This window comes from Pteropus alecto, unplaced genomic scaffold (genome assembly GCF_000325575.1).
Source record: "Pteropus alecto unplaced genomic scaffold, ASM32557v1 scaffold45, whole genome shotgun sequence".
In the NCBI taxonomy this organism is placed as follows: domain Eukaryota; kingdom Metazoa; phylum Chordata; class Mammalia; order Chiroptera; family Pteropodidae; genus Pteropus; species Pteropus alecto.
In genome coordinates this window covers 15,086,462-15,100,131 of record NW_006442491.1, presented here as the reverse complement: position 1 = coordinate 15,100,131, position 13,670 = coordinate 15,086,462, and the positions used below count along the sequence as shown (strand labels likewise).

Genomic DNA, 13,670 nt, shown 5'->3' with positions numbered 1-13,670 from the left:
TTGCTGATTTTAATGAAATGCATCTGGTATTTTACTGTGTCATTTGCTATTGATTCTTCATATTTTTTACGATATTAAGATCTATCTATTTGAAGTTGGCTAGAAAGATTTGTTTTGTTATTAATTCAGGAATAGATGTTGAAGTTTATGCATTTTGGGCATCTAGCAAGAGAGTCATGAATTTTCTCCTCAGATCTTTTTTTAATAATATTTTTATTTTTCAATTATAATTGGCATACAATATTATATTAGTTTCAGGTGTACAACGTAGCAATTAGACATCTATATAACTCACAGAGTGATCATTCTAATAAATCCAGTACCCATTTGACACCATACATAGTCATTACAATATTATTGACTATATTCCTTGTGCTATACTTTATATCTCCATGACTATTTTGTAACTACCATTTTGTTCTTCTTAATCCCTTCTCCCTTTTTCATCTGCTCAATCCCCCTTCCATTTGGTAACCCTCTTAATGTTCTCTGTATCTATGTGTTTGTTTCTGATGTTTGTTTTTGATCTTTGGATTCCACATGTACGTGAACTCATATGGCATCTGTCTTTCTCTATCTGACTTACTCCACTCAGCAGAATACCCTCTAGATCCATCATGAAATATCTTTTTCCATCCCTTTACTTTCCATCTGTGTGTGTCATTTAATCTGAAGTGAGTCTCTTGTAGGCAGCCTATGTAAGGGTCTTATTTTCTTATCCATTCAGCCACCCCATCTTTTGATTGGCACATTTCATTCTTTTTCATTTGAAGTACTTGTTGATAGATATGTAGTTATTGCCATTCTTTATTCATATTTTTGATATATATTTTTTCTTCTTAGAGAAGTCCCTCTAACATTTCTTGTAATACTGGCTTGGTGGTAATGAACTCCTTTAGCTTTTCTTATCTGGGAAGCTCTCTATCTGTCCTTCAAATCTAAATGATAGCTTTGCTGGGTAGAGTATCTTGGTTGTAGGTCCTGGCTTTTCATCACTTTGAATCTTTTGTGCTAAGCCCTTCTGGCCAGCAAAGTTTCTGATGAGAAATCAGCTGACAGTCTTATGGGAGCGCCCTTGTAGGTAACTACTTTTCTCTTGCTGCTTTTAAAATTCTCTTTGTATTTAACCTTTGGCATTTAAATTATGATGTGTCTTGGTGTGGGCCTCTTTTGGTTCATCTTGTTTGGGACTCTCTGCACTTCCTGGGTTTGTATATCTATTTCCTTCACCAGGTTAGGAGAGTTTTCAGTCATTAATTCTTGAAATTGGTTTTCAATTCCTTGCTCTCTCTCTTCTCCGTCTGGTAACTTCATGATGCGAATGTTGTGGTGCTTGATGTTGTCCCAAAGGTCCCTTAAACTACTCTCATTTTTTGGATTCTTTTTTTTTTATTGCTGTTCTGATTGAGTGTCCTCCACTCCTCCATCCTCTAAATAGCTGATCTGATCCTCTATTTCATCCATTCTGTTGATTCCCTCTAATGTACTCTTCATCTCACATATTGTATTCGTTTCTGACTGGTTCCCTTTTATGTTTTCCATCTCCATTTTTTATATTTTCTATCTCTTTGTTAAAGTTCTCCCTGACTCTTTCCCTAGGTTCATTGAGCATCCTTATAATGAGTGTTTTGAACTCTGCATCTAGTAGATTGCTTCTCTCCACTTTTTTAGTTCTTTTTCTAGAGCTTTGTTCAATTCCTTTACGTGGGACATGTTTCTTTGTCCCCCCCATTTTGGCTGCCTCCTCGTGTTTGTTTCTATGTATTAGGTAGGGCTCTTAAGTCTCCCAGTCTTAATAGAGTGGCTTCATGTAGCAGGTGTCCTGCGGAGTCCAGTGGCATGATCTTCCCTGGCCACCCGAGCAAGGTGCTCGAGGTGTGACCCTTGTGTGGGTTGTGTGTGCCCTTCTGATGCAGTTGAGCCTTGGCTGCTGTTTTGCACTTTGATGGAAGGGATTGACCCTTGAGCTGATTGGCTGTGAGGACTGACTGGTGAGGGGCTGATGCTACAGAGCAGGATTCACTTTAGCAGGACTCTGGTACCTGCTCAGTCTGCCCTTCGGGTGTGTCCTCCTCAATGCAGCCCCGGGTGGTGCTCTGGTTCCACTGTTGCCATTCTATTGTTGCTAGTCAAAGCAAGCCACTGGGAGTGCCACCGTCTCAAGGGCCTCCTGGGAGGGGCACAGCTGCAGGCCAAATTCAGCCTCAGCCTGTGCACTTCCAGGGCCACCTGGTAAGAGTCACCAAGCAATCTGCAAATGGCTGCCACCGGTGCTGGGCTTATAGGTGCCTTGAGAGGCCAGGTCAGAAACTGGCTGCTGCTAGTGCCAGGCTTGGTGCTGCTCAGCAAGAGGTACAGGGCATGCCAAGGTCAGATGCTGGTTCTTTGGGTTTTGTGAGCCTTTGTGAGATTTCAGGAAAGTCTGCAGCATGAACCAAGATAGGCCATTGTAATAAACCACCGGAGGCAGCTTGGATGGGCCCGCAAGTTGGGAGAGGTAAAGTCTCAGGGAATCACCTGGGCAGAGCGACCTGTGTTAACCAAGTTGTGCAGACTCAGATATGGCAACTGTCTGCATTCACACACTAGGAGAGGGAGGGCTTAACAAAGAAACAATGGATACCACCAGCACTTCTGTCCAGTAGAAAGCCGCCCCTCCAGCCCTCACTCTGAAGCCCGACAACTCAATGTTTCTCTGTATGTCCCTGGCACTCCTCAAGCAGCTGCCCCAGCTTGAAGTCGGATGAGTGAGTCCGTCAGTGAGTAAGTCTGCACGTAGACCCTTTAAGAGAAACGCCTGCAACTCCTACAGCCTTCCACCTCACTCAGCCGCAATCCCTGCTCATTTTCATAGCCAGGGGTTGTAGGGACTGCTCTTCTCAGCACTGGAACCCTGGGCTGGGGAGCCCAGTGTGGGGCCGAGATCCCTCGCTCATCGGTGGGGGAGGGGGCTCTGCAGCCAAGATAACCCTCCCAATTCTGGACTGCCACTTGCAGTTGTAGGACCAATCCGTTTTACATCTCCACCCCTCCAACCAGCCTTTAGGTGATCTCTTGTGTATGTGTCCAGTTGTAGGACTTCTGTTCAGCCAGACCTTAGGCAATTCCCAGAGATGGTCACTCCATAGTTTTGTTATAATTTTGGTGTGGTTGCGAGAGGAGGCGTGCACAGCATCTACTTGCTACACCACCTTGGCCAATTCCTCCTCAGATTTTCCTAATATAACTTTGACTTTGTCTATTTGTGTAAACCCACAGCTGGGATTTAAGTTTATTATTTATTTATAACTTTAAAACTAATGTTCACAAATATGTTTAGTTTACTTTTTTAAAACATTCATTTGGACAAGCTTTGATATGGGGCTTATAAAATGAATAGTAATGTTTCTAAAATTTCCTTATGCTCTAGATTATACAATATAAAAATTCCTTGAAGATTTGCTAGAAATTTTCCATACTATTACCCATCTGGGCCTGAAAATTTGAGGAAATAAAACCTTCAAAGACCTTTTTCTTATCATCTAGAGCTAGTAGATCTTTTATGTTTTCCATTTCTTCCTGAGTCAATCTTAGTAATTTATATTTTTAAAAAATACATTTCATTTCCATTTTTAAACTCTCACATCCGTTAAAAGTCTCTTGTTTGAGTGTCTATCCCTAAATCCTTCTTTCATTTGAAAATAGTATTCTTAGGCTCCAGGTGGCCTCCTCAAATGTCCTCTCTAATCTCATCACGAAGATGATCTTTTTGTATAAGGTTCCCATTCCTGGAAGCAACTCTCCTCCAATTCTCCTGCTTCATTTTCTTTAATGTTCCTGAATCTTTTCACAAGCCAAGTGCTTATCTTTACCCAAAAGAGTCTGTTTTTGTCCAGTGTCAGGAGTTTCATGGGTTTTGATCAAAGACTGGGGTTTCCTGTTCTAATCTTCTAGTCTCAGAGAAGAGACTAGACTATCTCTGGGCTTATTTACCAGTTTTAGAGGATGAGCTGAGAGTAAAGAGAAGGGCTGCACCCCTAGCTGAGGTAGGGGACAGTAGGCTGGGATTCTTTCCCACAGCATAGAGGGCTCTCCAAGATATCACCTGCCTGCATCCTTTCCTTAGGCCTATCCTATTACAACCTACCAGCCATAAAGAAGTCGGTCAATTCTCAGGCCACATCTGCTTTGTCGCCTCTTACCATGCTGCCCGTGCTGCTCCATCTGTCCAGGATGCTCATGTCATGCTCTTGACTTGGGAGGTGCTTGGGTTTTCACTTTTATGATAATTATTTAAACCATACACTTATGTTTTGTGTCCTTTTCTGTATAGGAATTATATTTCATGATGAAAATGGTTTAAAAAGTATCAATCTATAATAATTTTTATACATGCATTTTTTTCTGGAAGAATGCAATGGCAAACTGTCAATGCAATATTTTCTTAATACAATTCTATATTTAAATAAAATTATTATTTTTCAATGCCTGAAAACTGAAAATCCTGGGCTGACCCCAGATAACTAGACGTACTTGCATAGGCCTGGCTCTGTCCAGAGAGACTTCGACACCCAGCTTTCTCCTTCCTGGACCACAGACAACCATGCCTTGACCTGCTGCCTTCTACCCTCATTGCAGGCTGTCAATCACTCCCAAGGGTTTTAACCACAGGACCTAATCTTTGCCAGGTCTGGCTCTGCATATTCCAGCGGCCTTCTAAGGATCTCAAAGAGCAATAGGACTTTTAAAAAAATTCTTCAAATAAACTCTTCAAACACAATTAGTTCTAACTCAATTTCTCTTAAAAAAAAAAAAAGTCACGGTTATTTTCAGTGGGAGATAGAGGTTTGAAAAGGAAGGAAGCTATTCCTGTTTGAGAATATCATAAAATGTATTTACTGAGCACTTTTGGTATATGTCAATGAATGAAGTAGTGCTCATGTCTCCTAACTTGGCTAGGTCAGCAGAAGTGTGAGCAAAGGCGAAGGAATCAGGCCTAGTAGCTAAGAGATAGCATTGGTGATTGAAGGTTAAGCAGCGAGTGGAATTGCACTGTTGATGACACAGGCTCATCTGAATATGGCGGTGGGAACTCAGCAGAATCTAGGCCCTGGAAAGGCTTAGGGGAGAAGGGAACATGCATGCTAGCAAAGATCCTGTGGGAATCAATATAGGAGAGCAGGAACGAGGTATAAGAAAATAGAGCCAAACACAAGGACTGGTTGCGGCAAGGGGAACAATATCAGGGCTCAGGTACTGAAATCATAACTCATTTTTCCTCCCATTCATGGCGCAGAAAGCAGAGAAAGAAAATGTTTGTGCACTGCTTTGCTGTGACATTGATAGCTGGGATCCCTTTATCCAGGACCCATGTAGACCATAAGACCCTGGGCAGTCCTAGGAGAGCAGTTCATCTGCTCAGTGTCAAGTAGACTGAGCAGACTCTCCCACTCTGACCTTAATCTCAGTTACTTCAGAATGATATATCCCAATCACAGGGGAAAAGCACAGAAGCAACATGAACTTATAATACAGGACCCCACAAAACGCAGGGAACTCGTGATGCTAAGTAGCTCTAAAAGTGGGGTAGAGGTGAATATATGTGTAAATGGATTGACTAAAAGTCTACCTAAGAATTAGATTTTATGTGTTTACTTTACGAAGACATCAAGCTTGTGATTTGTGTACTTTTCTATATGTATACTACATTTTGATAAAAAGTAAACCCTACCTCTGCTCCCCAATTTTGGGCAAGTGTGCAAAGATCATTCACAGACCCTAGCAGAAATCTCAAAGTTTGTTCTTTTGGAGATGGTTTTGAAATTAGAGTTTTGACTGAGAGATTGAGGGATACCATTTACAGAGGTGGGAGACCATACTCAGAACCTGGAGGGTAAGTCAGTCTACATCCTGAGCATTGAGACACCCAGCCTTCTTCAACAACTTGGTTCCCAGATGTTGGTGGCCAGCCCTGTCTGGGAAAGACCAGCCTCAGGGAAAGATCTACAGTTACAGATAATGCATGGGCCAGGCAGAGTGTACCACAGACAACCCTACAATCATCAAAGCCCTTTCACAAGCACAGAGCTCCAGCACCCGGTATTCCTAGGTGGTTTCCCATCCAAGTACTAATCAGGCCTAACCCTGCTTAGCTTCCAAGATCAGACGAGATCCGGCGTGTTCAGGATGGCATGGCCATAGACTCCACTGGGTTTTATTTCTTCACTCTTTAACATGCGCTGACAGCCAAAGAACACTTGAAAGATAGAGACTGAAGCAAAGAAATAGAAAAAGCAACACAGAGTAAAGAAAGGCATGAAGGGAGAAGGAAACAAAACAAATCATGAGTATCCTCAAGGAGATTCATTCATTCATTCATCCATCCTTTCAGTCAACAAAGATCACTGGTGCCCCATGTGCCAAAAAACATGGTTCTAAGGCACTGAGAACACTGATATACAAAATAAGAGATACATGCCCTTATAAGCTGATATTCTAAATGGGGTGGGGTGAGAGAGTGGAATGGTACAGAAAACAATGAAGAATACACATAATAAATAAGTAAAATTAAATAGTGAGTTAGAAGGTGATAATTGTTACAGAAGAGTCGAGCAAGAGAAAGGCAACCAGTAGTGCTGATGCTAGGGACAGACAGCATGTGTGGGCAGGTTGCAGTATTAAACACAGAGGCCAGAGCAGGCCTTACTGGGAAGATGCAAGTTGAGCAGTCTTGAAGGAAGAGCAGAAAGAATAGCTAAAACCAAGATCCGAAGGTGGGAGTAGGCCCAGAGAAGTCGAGAACACTGGGGAGGCTGGTGTGGCTGTAGCAGAGTGAACAGAGGTAGAGCAGTCGACGATAGGGAGGCGAGAAGGAGAAGAAGTCATGTTGAGTCCTGCTGGCCATTACAAGGAGGCAGGCTTTTACTGTCAAATGCAAAGCCCCTATGGAATTTTGACAGGAATGACATGATATGACACGTTTTAAAAGGATCACTCTGACTGCTATGCTGATATGTGAATATTTTATGTTGATAAGAGAATATGCTGAGATAAAGTTATGGCCACAAAATAAAATTTTATTGCTATAAAAAGAACAGCCAGAACATTCCTTGGGCATTAAAAGCATGATAGCAAAAAAAAAAAAAAACTACAACAGAAGAGTTGGAAGATAAAGCTGAGGAAATCTTCTGTAAAGATCAAAAAGACAAAATATGGGAAAAAAGACAATAATGTAGAGAATAGGAGAGAAAAGATAAGGACCAACATCTAAAAAAAAAAACAAACAATTTTAGACATAGAAAACAGAGACATTTGAGTGAAATTATCAAAGAAATTAATTTCAAAAAATTCCCTAACATAAACAGACACGAGTTTCCATACTGAAAGGGCCCAGAGCACCTGTCAAAATAGACAAGTGCTGGATTAAAAGAGACCAACAGGACATGTCATTGTGAAATTTCAGGACACTGAAGGCAATCCTACAAGCATCTGGAGAAAAATGAAAAACCTAGGAAAATGAAATAACAGAAAAATAAAAGACCTAGAATCAGAGTGGCACCAGACATCTCCACAGACGTCACACAGGAAACCTAAAAGCGGTGCAGTTATATCCTCACTTCTGAGGGACAATGACCAGATAGAGAAAAGAGCAGCAGGCCCCAGGGAGAGTTCTTCAGGATGAAATAGATGTACTACTAGGAGATATATACAAATGGCAGCAGTTTGAATTAGTGATAGGTAGACAGAAAATCATGCAAATAAACAAAACGAGATTGTTAACTCCAAGGAAAACTAAAAGTTGTGCCAATAGGAAGTAAGTCATAATGTGTGGCTTGGTTTAGCATGAATAAGGTTTATGTAAATTCTATAAATACTATGTCAGCACTTAACATTGACCCAACTAACATGACACAATTATATGGAGAAAATGGAAGAGCTGAAAGTATGTATAATGGGGGATGATGAGAGAACAGAGCAAAATCTACATCTTCTATTGAATAAAGTCAATTGATTAGGCCTAATACTAAAATATTGTGAAGTGGTAATATAAATACTTCATGTGGAGATATCAAAGTGAATACAAAAAGATTCAGCTGGAAGAACTGGTAGTTGACTCTTGAGGAGTGAGGGAGGAGGGGCTGCAGAGAACTACTGTTTCGTTCTGTTTTTTCTTCTTTGATTTTTATTATTTTTTTTTATGGTGACATTGGTTAATGAAATCCAGTGTTTCATCTGTACACTTTAACAGTAAGGCATATATATGTTTACACTGTGTTCACCTCCCATAGACTTCTGTCACCACATATTTGACCCCCTTTATCCTGTCTACCTCCTCTCTCTTCCCTCCCCCTATCCTCTGGTAACCACTAGTTTATAGTCCATGTCCATAAGTCTCTGTCTTGTTCCTTTGTTTCTTTTAGGATTATATCCCACATATAATTGATATCCTGTGATTTTCAACTTTTTCTAAGTTATTTAGCTTAGCACAAATATCTCGAGGTCCGTCCACGTTGTCACAAATGGCAGTATTTCATCTCTTCTTATGGCTGAGTAATATTCTATTGTATATATGTACCACGGCTTCTTTAGCCAGTCATCTATCATAGAACACTTCGGTTGCTTCCATATCCTGGCACTGTGAATAATGCTGCTGTGAAGATTGGTGCACAAATATCTTTTGGGATATGGGTTTTCAAGTCTTTGGGGTAAATACCCAGTAGAGGGATTGCTGGATCATATGGTAGATCAATTCTGAGTTTTTTGAGGAACCTTCCTATTGTTTTCCATAGTGGCTGTACTGATTTGCAGTCCCACCAGCAGTGTATGAGGAGAACTACTGGTTTTTTCTCTTTTTTTATTTTTATTTTTTAAGTTTATTGGGGTAACATTGGTCAATACAATTATATAATTTTCAGGTGTACATTATAATTTGACATCTATATATTCTATTGTATTTAAGAACAACTGGTTTTCATGGCAAGTCTGGTAGAACTATTTGACTTTAAAATAGCCTCTTTTCCTCTCCAATCCACTTAGGAGAGCAACAATTTTCTAAATTACTCATTTATTATTACTTATTACATTTGTTTAGCTAGTTCAGGCATGAATCTTTTTCTCTTAGGTTATGTTGCAAACTTCTGGAGCAAGTGAATGATTCCTTTTTGATAACTAGCAAAATGCTATGTCTATAGTAGGTGCCCAGAAAATGTTTCATGAGAGTAGAATATAAGGTGAATTGACAGGCAAATTAAAATAGATGTCTGGAGATAGGACCAAGGTTAAAGCTGTGTCTGATAATAGTTAAGACAAGCAGAGGACCTAACTATATCAAGATAGAGCTGCTTTCAAAGCTCTGAGGTCCACTGTTTTGGTTAATGTTTAAGTTGACTTATTTTAATAAATAGTTATCTTGCCCCCAAAGTACTTTAAGTATCAAGTTTCAGTGACCTGGGCTTTGGTAAGTAAACATAGGTCCACCCTGCCAACACCCTATGTGACTTTATAGACTTTGTGCCCGCCTTGTTTTTCCAGATTGCAAAATCCTAATCTCTGCGCCTTGGCAAATTAACTTTTTATTGCCAATGGATGAGATAAGACTCCCTGTCCCCTTGCCTGAGGCGGGATGCAAACACCTGGGAGAGCAATACAGTGGAAGACCATCTTGAGTCAATGTGCAGAATGAGCAGGTGTCCTTGATCTTGGCCCAACATCATTCCAAGGCTCTTCTGATCTCACTGTGGTTTCACTCTCCTTTGAATGGGGAAAACACTTGGCATCTTCTGATACCCCTAAAAAGGGGAAATCTGTGCTTTCAGCAAGTCCTCTGTCAGTAAGCTAAGTCTTAAAATGTCCAGATCACAGCTACAGGGAAAGGAGCCTGTGCCAATGTCCAGAGATTTGATGTACCCCAGCTCCTCATGGTCACTCCTCTCAGCCAGTGGGAGTCATCTCCTCAACTCTGCCAGGCCACACACCCTCCTAAACTGTGTTGGTGATTCTGCTTCTGTCATTTTTTCAGTTGTAGGAGGATAGTGGTGTTGTGGGTGGTGGTCTTAGAGCAAATTCTGTGAATAGAAATCCTAGAGAGATCCCTCTTGAAAGAGTAGCATCTTGGCCAAGAAACTCAATCCTTCAGACTGGAGCATTTTTTAGTTGGCTCTTCTCAAGTTAGTGAGAGGAATGAAAGAATGGGGACATCAGCACCTCCAGTGTTCAGAAAACAAGAGAAAAGATATCCTGCCGGTCACTGGGTCATAAATTACACATTGCTACCTTCCCCTGGCCTTCAGAGAACCAAAGCATGCTTCCACTCTTGTCACAAACCTTTCTCATCTGTGGGGCTTGTTTTCATTTCTCACTGCCCACGAAAAGATCTTCACAAAGCTCCGTGCAGTTATTGTGCTATTTCTGTGATGCTTTCTCAAGACCCTGGGGGTTACTGTTTTAGCTGGCGAATAATGGTGGACCAAGGAGGGTCTATACCTTCCAGGTGCCTCCCACATCCAGCCACTGGCACTGCCAGGTAGTCATCTCAGATGAGGAAATGCACTGGGAGGTGCAAGGGACCCCAGATCAGTACTTCTCAGACTCTGACATGCAACAGACCCCTGAAAGTCTGGTTCAAATGCAGGTTCTGAATTCACAGGGCTAGGGCAGGCCCAGGACAGATTCTGCATTTCTAATAAGCTCCCAAGTGATGCCAATGCTGCTGGTCCACAGACCACACTTTAAAAAGCAAGGGGCAAGACTGAAGACAGGAAGTGTTATGAGGCGAGAACAGGGATCATGGAAAGAATGGAGCGAGAGCATGAAAAACAAGCTCCAGAGGGAGCTGGTCTGATGGTGCTCTAGCTGCATCATCTCATTTCACAGGCTTCCCTGCAAGGCCCTCCCAGGCAGGGGCAGGCCTCTGTGGCTACAATACGTGCTTTGATACAATGTGTTGGCTACAATAGGGGTGCTTTGGTACTTCCTGTTCCCCTTTTACCAGAGGACTGGAGCACACAGCCCCCCACACTCAGTTCATGCTGGAGAAGGGTCAGGGGCTGGAGACCTCCTCATACCCTCCCGTAGGCAGTTGCTAGGGAAGGGAACCCTGTCTTGGCTAGAGCCAAAAGCCATACTGGCTCTGGTCCTTGGCCCTGGGGCAGTTTTGCTAAGTAACAGCAGGTTCTTCAGGTCAGCTTCAGGGCTAACAGATGGGCTCTCTCCTCCTCAGCTTCCCCCCAGGCACAAGTCCCTGAAACCAAAGGAGTGACCTTCTTCACTTTCTTAACGAGCAGCTTCCACTTACTGGGTGCTTACTATGTGCCAGGCTGTGTGAAGCACCCTCTCACACTGTTTTAATTTTCACAATTACCCTGTGAGGTAGAAACTGGTTCTACCTTTATAAAGTAGGAAACTGAGGCTCCAGAGGTAATTTGCCCAATACCTTATAACTAATAAGCAATCTATGCCCAATCTATGCCCTTCCTACCCTGGCACTAAACCATGACTGAATCATGCACCTGTGAGGTCAGGAGACTGTGGGACTGAATCTAGGAGAGAAGCCTCAGGATAGGAATTTAGATGAGAGAGCAAGGTAACTAAAGTGGCTTGATTTGGTTTATGTCCTTTGAAAACCAGCAGAAAGTCAATATTGTGACTGTCCCTCTACTAGCTTCCCTCATCACACCAGTCATAGGTTCTTCTGTGTCAGCTGGCAGAGACACTGTGTGGCCATGAGGGGACTTGCAGGTGGTTGTTACTGGGCTCACTAGCCTGAGAAGGTGGTAGCAGGCAGAGACTTGACTCACTAGGGAGCACCAATTCTGAGGAGTAGCTGGCCTCCCAGGCAGCTGACAGAGGAGTCATTTAGGAAAATGAATCAAATAGTACCAGCCCATCTATCTATATGACAAAGGAACGGTGCCCTGGGATGGAAATGCACTCTTGGCTTTGGTTCTTCATTCAATAAACCTAATTGACCACAAGCACAGTGCTAGACTTTGCGGGACTGTCAGATACTATGGGCCCTTAATGAAGATCAGCAGGTTGGGTATGTAAGTAACCAAGCAGTGGTGGGCACTGCAGTGAACGAGAGAATTTTGCTCAGCTGAAGATGCTTCACTATTTTGCTCTGGGTGGTTGTAGTCTCTCAGTAACAAAAAAAAATCTATTGACTTTTTTTAAAGAAAAGCCAAAAATCAAGATCCTATGAACCTTTCCATTTGTAAAAACAAAATGTAGGCCAACATGCAGCCACTAGCTTGCAAACTATTCCTCGCTAACCAAATCCTATCTTTTCCTGTTGTACCTTCAGCACCTGACAATTCCTGGCAGAAAAAAGCAGTATGTGCCTGGCACACCAAGTGAAACTAATCCAGAGGCAATGGATCTGGAATCATTATCGTATGTAGAACAGCTGATGCAACCGGGGAGGATTTCTAGCCTTGGAAATGACTGAGGCATTACAGTTGTTACAAATAAGAAAACCCTCATAAAGCTAGGGCACGTGATTTTGCCAACCTTTTAAGGTCGGGGGGCGGGGACAGAGGGGAGGAGGAAGCGGCTGCTTTTAAGTAAAATATACATTTGGCAATTGGCCTTTGTTCCCACTACTACTATCAATACCTTGCCCCATTTCTTTATTTGTCCAGCCCCTAAAGGCATTTGGCTTTCATACTTAACAGGGGAAATCAGGGTGTGCCCAAATTTGAGTCGCAAATATCCAACCTTTTACCTAAGACTCTTACCTAACTCAGGGTTTTCCTAAGGATTAAAATGAAATAGAATACTTCATGCGAGTGCTTGGCAAAACCGGCAAAGAGTTCAAGATTATAATAGAGGTTTAGATGTTTTCTATAAAGCACCAGAATATTTAATTATCAATGCATAGTTACAAGGAATCTGATGTGGACTTAATAATATCCCTGTAACAATTCCAACTGAAATAAAATTATAAACCTGAATGTTCCAAATAGAACAGCAAGGGCCATTCCTCACAGGACATCAAGAGGTGATTCCTGCTCCAGGAATATGACTTTTGTGGTCTCTGCTCTGAGAACCCTATGACTATATGCATAGCATAGCAAACTATGCTTATAATTCACATTAGAATATGGCTGATCTCTGTGGATATGGGAATATATACAAAATAGAGTTAAGTGGGGAATAAAAAGAAATTATAGAACTATACAATGGGACCTTGAGGTTTTTTTTTAAGATTATATATACACACACACATGCTTAGAACATTTCCGGTATATAAGAAACTTAGACAACCTTGGGGACCCGGCTGGGGGAGCAAATGTTTTTGCTCCCCAACCAAATGCTTACCTTTCACTCTATACCCTCCTGCTCCATTTTTCTCTCCCTCCTTACCAGCAGCATCATTACCATTATAAAAAGAACCAAGTAATTTGGTTTGGCCCAAACCTTCCGGTTTGAGCTTTGCTTTGCAAACACTGCCCAGGAAAAAGCTTTATACATTTCCTCATATTTTCACTGCCAAGGCCCAAAAATTTTACTTAGACTATTGGACTCCTGAGCCTACCCTCCCATTAACAAATGTACCTAACTTTGGAAGCTTTCAAGTCACCCTCTCTGTCCCTCATTTCTTGAGTCATAGTGTTTTTTTCCATGTGCACTCTGTCCCTCATTTCTTGAGTCATAGTGTTTTTTTCCATGTGCATCCAGCCCCATGGTTCTGA

At 41.9% G+C, this 13,670-nt stretch overlaps 1 pseudogene; it reads right to left on the bottom strand.

Moving 5' to 3' along the window:
* Positions 1–6,063: 6,063 nt before the first annotated feature.
* Positions 6,064–6,182, bottom strand: LOC112471221 (annotated as a pseudogene).
* Between the last annotated feature and the right edge of the window lie 7,488 nt (positions 6,183–13,670).